The 11,305-nt window shown below is 54.3% G+C and overlaps 1 long non-coding RNA gene across 1 annotated transcript; it reads left to right on the top strand.

The window, feature by feature from the left end:
- The first annotated feature begins 1,975 nt into the window (after nt 1–1,975).
- Nucleotides 1,976–10,045, top strand: LOC141567332 (uncharacterized). The gene is made up of 2 exons (XR_012489950.1): nt 1,976–2,101; nt 8,572–10,045. It is a non-coding gene; the product is annotated as an uncharacterized LOC141567332 (long non-coding RNA).
- Nucleotides 10,046–11,305: the final 1,260 nt, after the last annotated feature.

The following is an 11,305-nucleotide window of genomic DNA, read 5'->3' as shown; positions in this document are numbered from 1 at the left end:
GGGGCCTTGGCCTCGGTGGTAGGGTGCCGGCTCAGCAGCTAACACCTCTCGTCGCCTGTACCTCTGCGCCTCATTAACGAAAACAACGTCAGAAACTACTGTGAACATTTCACGTACAACTCGAAACCGCTGATGACACTAAACGGCAAAACCAAGATGAGGACTCGCTACCTCGGAGTTGATGCTGCCGGAGAAAACCTTACGAGCCGGGAGCCGAGAGCCCCAGAGCCCCCGCCGCTTCTCTCCGCAGTCCCCGTGCCCCGAACCCTGGTGTCCGGAAAGGACGCCCGCGGGCTCCGTGCGCCGGCTGCTCCTGGGAAGCTCCCCGGGGCGGCCGGCCTCCTTGCGCCCGGACCGGGGCTCCCTGGGCTGGGCCGGCCAGGGTCCCTGACCCCGCTGTGCCCTTCTCGCCAGTGCGTCGCAATGTCTGGCCGCCTTGTGTGCGCAGGACAGATGCCTTCCTGCGGTCACAGACGCACGTGCCTGTCAGGGCCGACACTGCCTGCCGACCTCGGAGCCCCGCTCGCGTCTGCCGCCCCGTCCGGTGACCGCGCTCCAGCACGGCCTTCACGTCTGCCGTCACCCGGGCGCCACCCAAGCCCAGCGCAGCCAGGAGGCTGTGGCGCGCCCATTTCCAGGGGGCGAGGCTGCGCCCCGACGACCGGCACGTCCCCACACGAGTCGCGCCTCGCGGACGCGCAGGGCCCGGACGTCGCTTCCCAGCCGCCCTTGCGGCTAGGGCGCGGCCACGTGACCCTGGCTCCGCCAATCAGGGGCGCCGGCGCCGGCGCGGCCTCGGCGGGCATGCGCAGAAGGGCCGCGGCATTGCGCTCGGGAGGCGCTGGGTGTTCACGCCGTGCGCTCGCGTCTGAGGAGCGTTTGCGCTGCTTCCCCATCCAGTCCCCAGAGGTTCGGGCGGGAGCTGCGCGGGCGGGATGTGCTTCCTGTGCCGGCGACGCCCTGAGAGCCAGCCCTGCGCCCGCGCGGCCTGGGGGCGGACCCGGGGCTGCGACAGGACCTGAGGGGCGGCGGGGGACCGGCCAGCGCGCCTCCCTCCGTCACCGCGCGCTCCTCTCCTCCCCGGGCCTGGTGCCGAGTCGCCCGAGTCAGCCAACTCGTATTGTCGCGCTGCGTACAGAAGTGCCGACTGCAGCGCTCGGACGGACGCGATGCGCCCGGCGGCCTGGATGCCGCGAAGGAAGGACGCCGGAGCCGACCTGCGGGAGCGCCTCCGGCCGCAGCTTGCGCAACGGGAGCAGCAACGTCAAGAGCAACGCCAGTGGCTGTGGCGTAGAGTAACAAACACCCACGGGTCCATAGTGACGCAGCGCAAGGATAAGTGAGCGGGGGGAGCACAGCTGTCACAGAAATGTGCCAACTAACGCGGGAGAAATGAGGGCACTAGAAGGTCAACGTCTGGCAACCGCGGTAATGCTCACAAGCCGCGGTTGGATGAAGGACGCGAGTCGTAGGCGAAGCTCTGAGACGTTATTGTGGCACTTCAAGCACCGCCCCTAAGATACTACTTACAAAGCACAAGTGGTGAATGTATTATGTGCAACAACCAACACCTCAGGCCGAGCGATCAAGACATAACATGCAGCGACCGCACATACCTCTCCTTCAATGCACCGCGGGCAGCCTCGCCTCCTACAGGTGCTCTTGCCAAAATGCATAACCTCAGTGTAATCCTGGGAAACACCAGACAAACCCAAACGAGGACGTTTTACAACGTAGCTGAGCAGTGCTCTTTACAGCAGCTTTGATATTTGTCCCATAATTATGTAAGATGTTAACAGGAGACACTGGGCAGAGAGTGGATGGGAACTCTGTACCATTTTTGCAAAATACAGGTGGACTAGAATGAACTCATCTCTCCCCTAGGCTGGTGAGCAAGGGGCATTCAGCACTGGGCTGACCCTTGTGTCTCAGAAAGGGGCAAGCTGGTGACAGGCTAGGGTGGGTGCCCTTGCATGGAATCGCAGCTGCCCAAACTGTCTCTTCCTGGCGTGCCAGGTACAAATGCCCTGAGCGGAACGAGCTTGGCACAGTGGAGGGACAGCAAGGATGCCAGGCCAGGCAGCATCCGGACAAGCAGGAGGTGAGTTTGGACAGGGCAAGGATCAGGCCATTGAGGCCACATCAGGTGAGGCTAGAGCAGGCATTCTGACCTACTGCTTCACATCTCCCCCTCCTCCATTTGTTACAGTTTATTTCTTTGGGGTTTCCTCGAGGAGAGTACAGCATGAAGGCACTTCTGTATCTTGTCCCGCCAGCTTGGGACAGCACCTCTGTCCCCTGCCCACCACAGAAGGTGGGGTCCCATCCTTCCCTCCACCCCTCCCCTCTCCACCCACCTCCCCACTCCCATCAGCTCAACTGTTGCTTGTACACCATCAAAGTCGCTATTTATGGGTACAACAGACTGAAAATACTTACTTTTTCGTGTTTTGCGTGTAGATTGATTCCAAAGGCTAGATCCACTGGCAGTGTTTTCTGATTATGGGGCTGTCTGTGTTTTGTTTCTTGAACAGCCTGTTGGGCTAGCATTTTCCTCTTTTTGTGCCCAATGTCCTTCAAGAAAATGATTATATTCCATAAACTGCTCTAAATAATGCCACAGTTTGGTTTGCTTTATAATTAGATCACAGCTTTTAGCTACAGTTTTGATTTCCTTGTTTTGTTTTGATGTTTTCTCCTATGGTCCCTTCACCGTATCCTCACATTGACCCAGCCTCTCGTGCCGTATCTTGCCCAGCATGCCCTGCTTTGTCCCCAGAGGTCTGTCTCAGAGCTCTCTGGCCTCTGCTGTCTAGGCCTGCTGCCCCGTCACTGCGGCCATCCCTGCGTGGCTCCTGCCTCGTCTACTGCTCCACATACATGCTGTTGCGGTTCTCGGTGTCCTTCCTGCTTTGCTCAAGTGCCTGGCCACCACCGCCTCGTAAATGGATGTGTTTGCGTGTCTGAAAAGGCCTTGAGGTTGCCCTCATAACGGGGCGTAGACGTCGAGAGCCCACATTCTCCCTCCAATTTCAAAGGCACAATTCTGTTGTTGTCTTGCTGTTGACAGTTTGATGTTCACTCCTTTGTAGGAGTCACAAGTTTTATCTCCAGACACTTTTAAGTCTTCTCTTTATCCCTAATATCCCCGGATTTCACAAGAATCAGCCTAGATGGGGATCCTTTTTTCATGCACCCTGCTCTGAGTGTGAGAGGCCTCTCACCTTCTTTCATGTTTCTGTTTTGGTGGTGGTTTTTAAGGACTTTCTCTCTTCTCTGTCTTCTTTCTGGAACTTCCGTGACGCTGAGCATCCTGGCTGGCCGGCTGCTGCTCATACCGTTCCTCATCTGTCTTCCCTTCTTCTCCACCTTTGTCTTTTTTGCTTATTTTTTCTATATCCTGGGATAGTTATTTGGCTTTACGCTCTAACCTTTCTATTGACCTTCTTATTTCTACCATTTACGTTTTAAAAGTCTCTTTTTCTTTAAATGAACTTTCTTAAGATTTAACTTACATACAGTGAAGTGGTCCCATTTTAAGTGTGTATTTTGATGAGTCTTGACAAATATATACAGTTGTGTAGTTGCCACCGTAGTCAGGATATAGAGCATTTCCATCCCCCCAAAAAGTTTTCTGGGGCCCCTTCCCACACCGGGGCCCAGGCCCCCACTGCTCTGCTTTCTGTCACACAGGTCACAGCCATCGTGCCTTGACAGTCATGCTCAGCAGCTGTTTGTGAGATGCACCCGCATCCTTGCGTGCATTGTGGTTCGTCCATTTTTGTAGCTGAGGCGTGTCCCATCCTGTGGACATGCCACGTTTCATCTGCTGGTCAGGCAAGGGGTGTTCGGGATTTTCCAGTTCAGTTTTGCATAAAGCTGCTGTAAACAGTGGGGACACATGTTTCCATTTCACTTGGGCACATACCCGAGCGTGGCATGGTGCATCGCATGCTACATACACGTTTGTTTAACTGTAGCACAGACAGCTGGTGTGCTTCCCAGAGCAGCTGTACCATCTGCCTTTCCCACCAAGATATAGGGGAGCTCCTCTGTGTGCCCTGAGCCTGGCCCAGCATGTGGTGCGGCCGGAACTTACTGGATTATTTCAGGGACCTCTGTTTCCTTGATAGACCCCTCTCCTACAGGAAAAGTTGACAGTAGCTTCCTGTCCCAGGGGTCTGGATTCGTTTGGTCAGGCCTGGAAAGGGAGGGGCTGTTGGAGCCCTTCCCAGATGCCAGGCTGAGGAGAGGATTTCTCCAGAAACTCAGCCCACCCTGACAGCGCTCCCAGGCCCTTTGCTCCATTTTTTTGGAGGAGAGATGTCTGGCTTTGGACAAGGGAACCAAGCCCACTGCCAGCTGCTCTGGGGCCTGGGTGTGGGAGGGAGCAGTTGTTCCAGCCCCAGCTTTAGCTAATCCCCTGCGTGCCAGCCCCACCCCCACACCTGCCTCTGCCAGCCCCCCCAGTGCCTATTCTGGGGTGCTTCTTCCTGCACCCACACCTCCTACTGCTTTCCTCCTTCCCCGGATTTATGGAAATCTCGTCTCCTGATGCCTGTCCTCCCACTTCCCACCTCTTTCTTTTTTGTCCTTCTCCACTAAGCATTTCCGTCCGGCCCTAAGTGTTGTAGAAAGGAAGAAAGGGCTCAGTTCTCTCTCCTGCACCGAGGCCCTGCTTCTGCCCTGCTTCTGTCCCTGGGCGTGGGAGAGGAGCTGTGTGTTGTTCAGTAGAGAACACAGATACAAGATAGCTTATGTAGTATCCACTTTTATAAAAATACATATGTGTTCATAGAAATGTGACCAAATAGACATAAAAATGTTTACAAAAGTTAGCTCTTGGTAATGAGATTATAGGGATCTATGAGTTTTAAAGCTTTTAATACGGTCGTGTTTTCTAAAAACTGGTTGAGTGCGGCCCTTTGCACAGCAGCTGAAGCCTCACGGTGGCATCCCACTGATCTGGGTTTTCAAATTTTCATCTGCCACTTCCTAGCAGAGTGGGCAATTGCTGTCAGCCTCAAGGTCGGCTGTGTGAGAGCCGCTGTGAGGGCGGGAGCCGGGCCCTCACAGGAGGGCTCCAGAGATGCGGCCACTATTATTCTGCTAGCTTGAAGATCAAAAACAAACAGTAAACAACGTAGGCCATCCAGCTTTGTGCCAGTAGCTTCCTGGGCACCTTCCACGGTGAGTTAACTGCCGAGGGACTGCCTGATAACTGGACCAGTGAGCTGCGTGGGTTCTGGGCCATGTCTGCCGGAGACAATGCTCTTAGCTTGTGCAGAGCTAGGACAGTTTACTGTGACATTGCTTGGCTACCTGGACCAGTTGCGTGCTGAGGCCATTCCAGGATGACCCAGCAGTTCTCTATGCCACAGACATGCAGCCACTTTGCTTATGGGAGTACATGGCATCACCAAGGTGCTTTTAACACATGAGTAAAAGAACGTCACACAATCAAGTTCACACCAGGGGTTGTACCCGACCCCGCAGGAGCCTATTCAGCTAAGTCCAAGTCTCACAGACTTGGGTTAAAATGCAGGTTTCCTCTGTTTATCACATTGCTTGTCCTATGACAGATTTCTGACTGTGGCATGCAAGGCTGATGAAGAGCTAGTAAAAGCTTAAATACGCCACCTTGTATAATTCTTGGCAGATTCTCTGCCAGGAGAGAGTAGCCATGGAGCGGAGCAGCTGTGCCAGCACCTGCAGCATTTCCTCAGGGACCGGGCTGAGGATCGAGCCTCACACTTGTTGGAACAAAACATACAGCTTTTTAAAAATTTTTCCCGACGCACTGTTTCAGAGCAGTGGGTGTCCAGGCACTGCTAGCACTCACTCTGGAGCGCCTGGTGCTGGCCAGGCCCTGTGCTGAGCACTGGGGAACCGCTGGAGACCAGCCGACCACGCGGGAGACACAGGCAGGGTGTTGCTGAGACAGGGAAGAGACAATATAACATGGTGACACTAATTCTGAACAACGTTCTTTCCCAGCTGGGTAGTCATCATTCTGCTTTCTCGTAGGGTTGCAAACAGGTCTAAGGTTGCTTTGCCCTGTTTGAACATCCAAGGGTTTGAAGTGTTGCAGCACCCCTCCCCCCATTTTAAAGTTTATTCATTTTTACAGTTTTCTGTTTCAGAAGAAAAACATTATACAAATATTTTTATTTTTTTCTTATGAGTTCTATTCATTACTACTAATCACAGGGTTAGCTAGTCCTATGGTTGTTTTGTTTAAGTAATAGCATCTATATAACAGAAAAGCAGATAACACACAATGAGGCATGGTTTCAGAGAAACACCTGTTTTTATTTTTTGTTAAAGTGATAGCACACATGTGGAAATTGTATTTTCTCAGGGTTTTGGGGGGAGGTCTCGTATGGTTGTGTTCATGTTGGTGCTCTGCAGACTCGGTCCCCTAAGCCCATTCCAGGTGCCCAGTTCACCTGCAGCTACGCAAAGAGGGCAGACGTCTCGTGGGGCTGCCTTTGAGAGGGCTGTGGGGACAGAGCCAGGAGTGCAGTTTCCAGACTCTCGACCGCACGTGGGAAGGTGCTCACTCGGGTAGTAAATGGCCATCAACTGTGATTGGATGGCCATCAGCTGTGGCTAGTTTGGCCGTCAGCTGTAACCAGTGAGCCATTGGCCACTAATATAACTGCCGTGGCTACGCTAGCAGCAAATGGGGGCTAGCAAGAAGATGGCGGCCGAGCTAGCAAGAGCAGATTGCAGCTAGCAAGTGGGGTTGATTGGCAGAGAGAAGCAGACGGCAGGTTGTGGATAGTGTGGCTCCTGCTTCCTGTGTCTCCAACCCAGTCGCCAGAAAAGTATACTGGTGTGACTCCCCTATCTATGGCTCCGTGGGTGTTCCTTTTTGGCCTCACCATGTCCTGTGTTCTCTTGTGGGGAGTGGGAGCTGAGACCCTGCAGGCCACCCTGCATGACAGGCCACACCATGCTTCTGCCCCAGCAGAACAGCCATCGTCCCTGGGAGCTGATTCAGGAGGGAAGCTGGCAAGAGCCAGGACCCCACATTCTGTTTTGACGTTTGGTGGGAAAGGACTTCACCGATGGGCTGAACGGTGGAAGGACCAAGCCTCGGGAGGGGGGGGGGCAGGGGCAGTGGGCTTGGAAGCCCCCACCTGCCTGGGAATTTCTGAGGAGTTTCTCTACAAAGACCCAGCCGGACACCCCCAGACCCGTTTTCCTCAAACTGCAGTGATCCATGGGCACCTCTGTTATGCTGGGTCTGTGCTCCCCCTCCCTGCACAAGAACGCAGGACATGGTGGGGCCAAAAAGGAACACCACGGAGCCATAGGTAGGGGAGTCATACTACTGTATTCTCGGTGGCGGCTGGTCAAGACCCAGGGAGTAGGATTCACATGGTGCGCAGTCCACCGTCCACTTCTCTGCCAACCAACCCTTGCTAGCTACAATCTGCGCCTGCCAGCTTAGCCACGGCAGTTGTATTAGTGGCCAACGGCTCACTGGTTACAGCTGGTGGCCAACTAGTTACAGCTGATGGCCATCTACTACCCGAGCCAGGACCTTTCCACGTGAGGCCGAGAGCCTGGAAACTGCTCTCTGGGACTCTGTCCCCACAACCTGTCAAATGAAAAATCATCTTCATAGACTGCCCACCCCCCGGGGTATATAAACCATTTTAAAGTCTCTTCCAAACATACAATGTAAAACTGAGTATAAAGCCTCCGTGCTTTGGCTATCACCCCACCCAAATCCAGGGGTGTCCACAAAGTAACTGTTACCACAGTAGTGGGCCTGCAGGCAGAGGAGTAGCCCTGCTTGGCACTGAGCCCCTGCACCCCCAGTGCGAGGCACCGGCTGCTCTCCCACAGCCGCCCTGCTGGCATCGAGGGGGCCCTCGGCAGTGGGCCAGGCCCCTGGTACAGGTGAGGCATTTTTTGTTGGCTTCTGCTCCGCCATCTTTGGCTCAGAGCTGCTGCTGCAACTCTGTGTTACGCCGAGGCGTGTCACACAGGAGCCATTCAGCCAGCGACCCTCAAAGTTCAGTGTGAACAGTGTTTAATTCTGTGGTATGATGCGTGACACACGCCCAGGCACAGCTCCGGCAGCCCCCGGAGGGCGCACATTTCTGCTCACAACCGTCCTGGAACAGATGTGGCAAACCCATCCCTTCCCTTTGGCCCTGCAATTCCACGTCCAGGGATGTGTTTGAAGGACTAGGCGGACAGAGGTGTTGCTCAGGGATGTTTCTAGAGTGCTGGTCACAGTGAGAACCGGAGACAACGTATGGGCTCGTTCACCTCCAGCCACAGAGGAATACGATGAGGAAAATTTGCTGAGACAATGAAAAAGGCAGGTCACGAAGAAAACATGGTGTAGTGCCATTGTTTCGAAAAGAAGCATGTCAGACAGTTCTCTAATAAAAAAGGTGGTCATTTTTATGGGGCAGTCACTATAGCGATGTTTTAAAGTGGTATTATTTTTTTCAAGTTCTCTACACCACATCTGTATTGCTGGTGAAACGGAAAAATAATAAGACCTTAAAACATGGGTGCTATAATGACAGCCACTTTTCTCCTCAGCATTCCAGTCCCCTTAAGTCCTGGCTCAAGACCCCCAGTGCAGCTTTTCCTGGACACTCACCCGGCTTCCCCAGCCCCGGGGCTTTCACTTTCTCCTCCAGCCTGTCCCAAGGCCCTGTCCAGGCCGCAAGTGCCCAGGCGGCCTCACAGCTGGTGGCCTCGCCCTGGAGCTGCCACCTCAGGCCCACACAGAGGAGCGGCCTGCGTTCTCGCCCCTCTGGCTCCTGGGTCCCTCCTTTCAAGCTGCCCTTTCCCCTTGGAACAGGTTAAAGCCTCCAGCCAGGTAGACTTGACCTGCAATGGAAGGGCCTCACCCACCGGAAAAGCCCAGGAGGCTGCCTCCAGATGCGCACAAAACTGGTCAAATACACACTCCTTGCTGGGCTTGGGTTTGGGATTGTGGGAAAGTGGCCAGAGAGGTTCGTGCCAGCCCTCCATCGTGGGCCTCCTACCGCTCCTTAGTTACGCTCTCAGAAAGCACACTAGGACCTGGCCACTGCCTCCCACTGGCCGCAGAAACCCTCGTTTCCTTTGGGGATACCCCACTCACCCAAAAGGAGGAACCAGGACGTGGACAAGCCAGACTGCTTCCTGAGCAGGAACGGGACACTGGGGCTTCTGAGGAGCCGCCCTGGGTGACTTTCCTTCTGACTATGTACCCGCCCGGCCGACACCCTGACCTAGAGGCACCGCCAGGGCTCAGGTGTCTGAGCCTGTCCCTCCGCCCCGTCCCAGGAGTCAGCTCTGTTTACAGCTGAGGGAGAGAGGCTGCTGGCCAGTGGAGGCGTGAGCCCACCCAGAAAACAGCACTCCTCGTCTGCGACTCCTGCCTCAGCTCCCCTGGGTGTGAAACAGCGACACTCAGCCATGAGCGGGCAGGGACCTCAGGCAGTCACTTGGATGTTCAGCTTGTCAGCCAGCATCCAGCCAGGACCACAGAGCCAGTGTCCACCTTCTCAGCTGAGAGACCCGGGCAGTGGGCTCTGGGTGCACAACTGGCGCAAGCACCTGTCAGAATCTCCCCTGAAATAGAGCTGACAGTGCAAGCGATAGAGGGAGAGAGGAAATCACCTGTGAGGGTCTCAGTGCGCGGGCGCCTGCTAATGGCTGCGGCCGAGCTCGCACAGAAGACGGTGCAGGCTCCGTGTGCTGCTGCAGGTAGGGGTGACTCGGGGGCCGCTTCTGCGATGACCCCAGAGACACAGCAGCCCGGCTGCTTGCTTCCATTACTGTCACTGCGTCACTCCCGGAACCAGCCCCTCCACCTTCCCGGCCTGTGTCATCGTGGCTCCTGTGAACTCTTTCAGAGGGGCGCCACCCCTCCCCCACCTGATGTAGAAACGTGCCAGCTGGCAGCACCCGGGACAGGTGTGCGGGCTTTGCCGTCCAGCCACGCTGCCGGCCGTTCAGACTCCTGGCCCCAAGACCACTCTTCTGCCAGCAAGGGCCAAATAAACGCTTCCTTTTAAAAAGATGTCAGCCGTGGAAGTTAAAAATGTTTTGTTTAACAATCGAATGTAAGGTTTTAACAGCAGTTTAAAGGCCATCAAAGCTCATGCTCTAAAAAGAAGTCAAAATTAATATATCCAAACTTTTTTTTTTGTATTGGGGAACAGTGTGTTTTTCCAGGACCCATCAGCTCCATGTTAAGTCATTGTTTTCAATCTAGTCGTGGAGGGCACTGCTCACTGGCCCACGTGGGAATCGAAGTGGCCACCTTGGTGTTATGAGCCCTGCGCTCTAACCACTGAGCAAACCGGCCACCCCAAACTATTCTTGATAGAAAAGTAAGGAATAGATAATAAAACCAAAGAACTGCACCTAAGAGAAATGTCCACACAAATACCTGGATGGGAACGTTTATAGAGGCTTTCTTTCAAAATAGTCCAGATTGGAAATAACCCACACGTCCGACCAGTACAGGGTCTCCAAACTCTGGCCCACAGGCCTGTCCAGCCAGCTGCCTGTTGTGTAAATAAGATGTTGAGACACAGCCATGAGCACTCACTCGGGTCGTGTCTGTGGCAGTACCAGCTTGAAAGCCTAAAACATTCATCCTCTGGCCCATTTACACAGAAATGTTGTTCAATCCCTAAACCAGTGAACGGATGAACAATTTGTGGAGATAGATGAAGGATCCTACCCAGCTGTAAAAAGGAACAACCAGGGGCAGCAACACAGGTGCCTCTCAAAGCCATCTGCTGAGTGCAGGGGTCAGTGCAGAAGGCCTGCCCTGTATGAGCCCCTGCATGAGACCTTCTGGAAAAGGGAAAAACATTAGAAACAGGAAACACCCTGGTGAGTGGGGCGGGGAGAGGGCAATGATGTCAAAGGGGCTGAAGGATTTGGGGGCTGAGGAATTTGGGGGCTGACGGCAGTGTTCTATATTTTGATTGTGGTGGCAGTTACACAACTGTATATATTTTTCAAAACACACTGAACCACCCACTTTAAAAGGGTGAATATTATTGTACATAAATTATACTTCAATTTTAAAAAGCCAGAGAACACAGCAATGTTTGCAGCACAGGGTACAGTCCCCAACGTGTGACAAGGGAGTTTACGCAGCTGTATTTCTCCTCGTCACAGGCCTGTCCCTGATTCAGCAGGAGGGTCCCGTGGGCGGCCTCTGAGGATGCTTCTGCAGACTGAGGGAGCAAAAGAGGGGCGGTCTGTCTTGCACCCAGGCAGGTAGGGTGGGAGGAATCACCTGCCGTCCAGAAGCTGCACAGGA

Source organism: Rhinolophus sinicus, linkage group LG10 (assembly GCF_036562045.2).
Source record: "Rhinolophus sinicus isolate RSC01 linkage group LG10, ASM3656204v1, whole genome shotgun sequence".
In the NCBI taxonomy this organism is placed as follows: Eukaryota; Metazoa; Chordata; class Mammalia; order Chiroptera; family Rhinolophidae; genus Rhinolophus; species Rhinolophus sinicus.
Note: the sequence above shows the minus strand (reverse complement) of the source record. Positions and strands in the feature narration are given on the sequence as shown.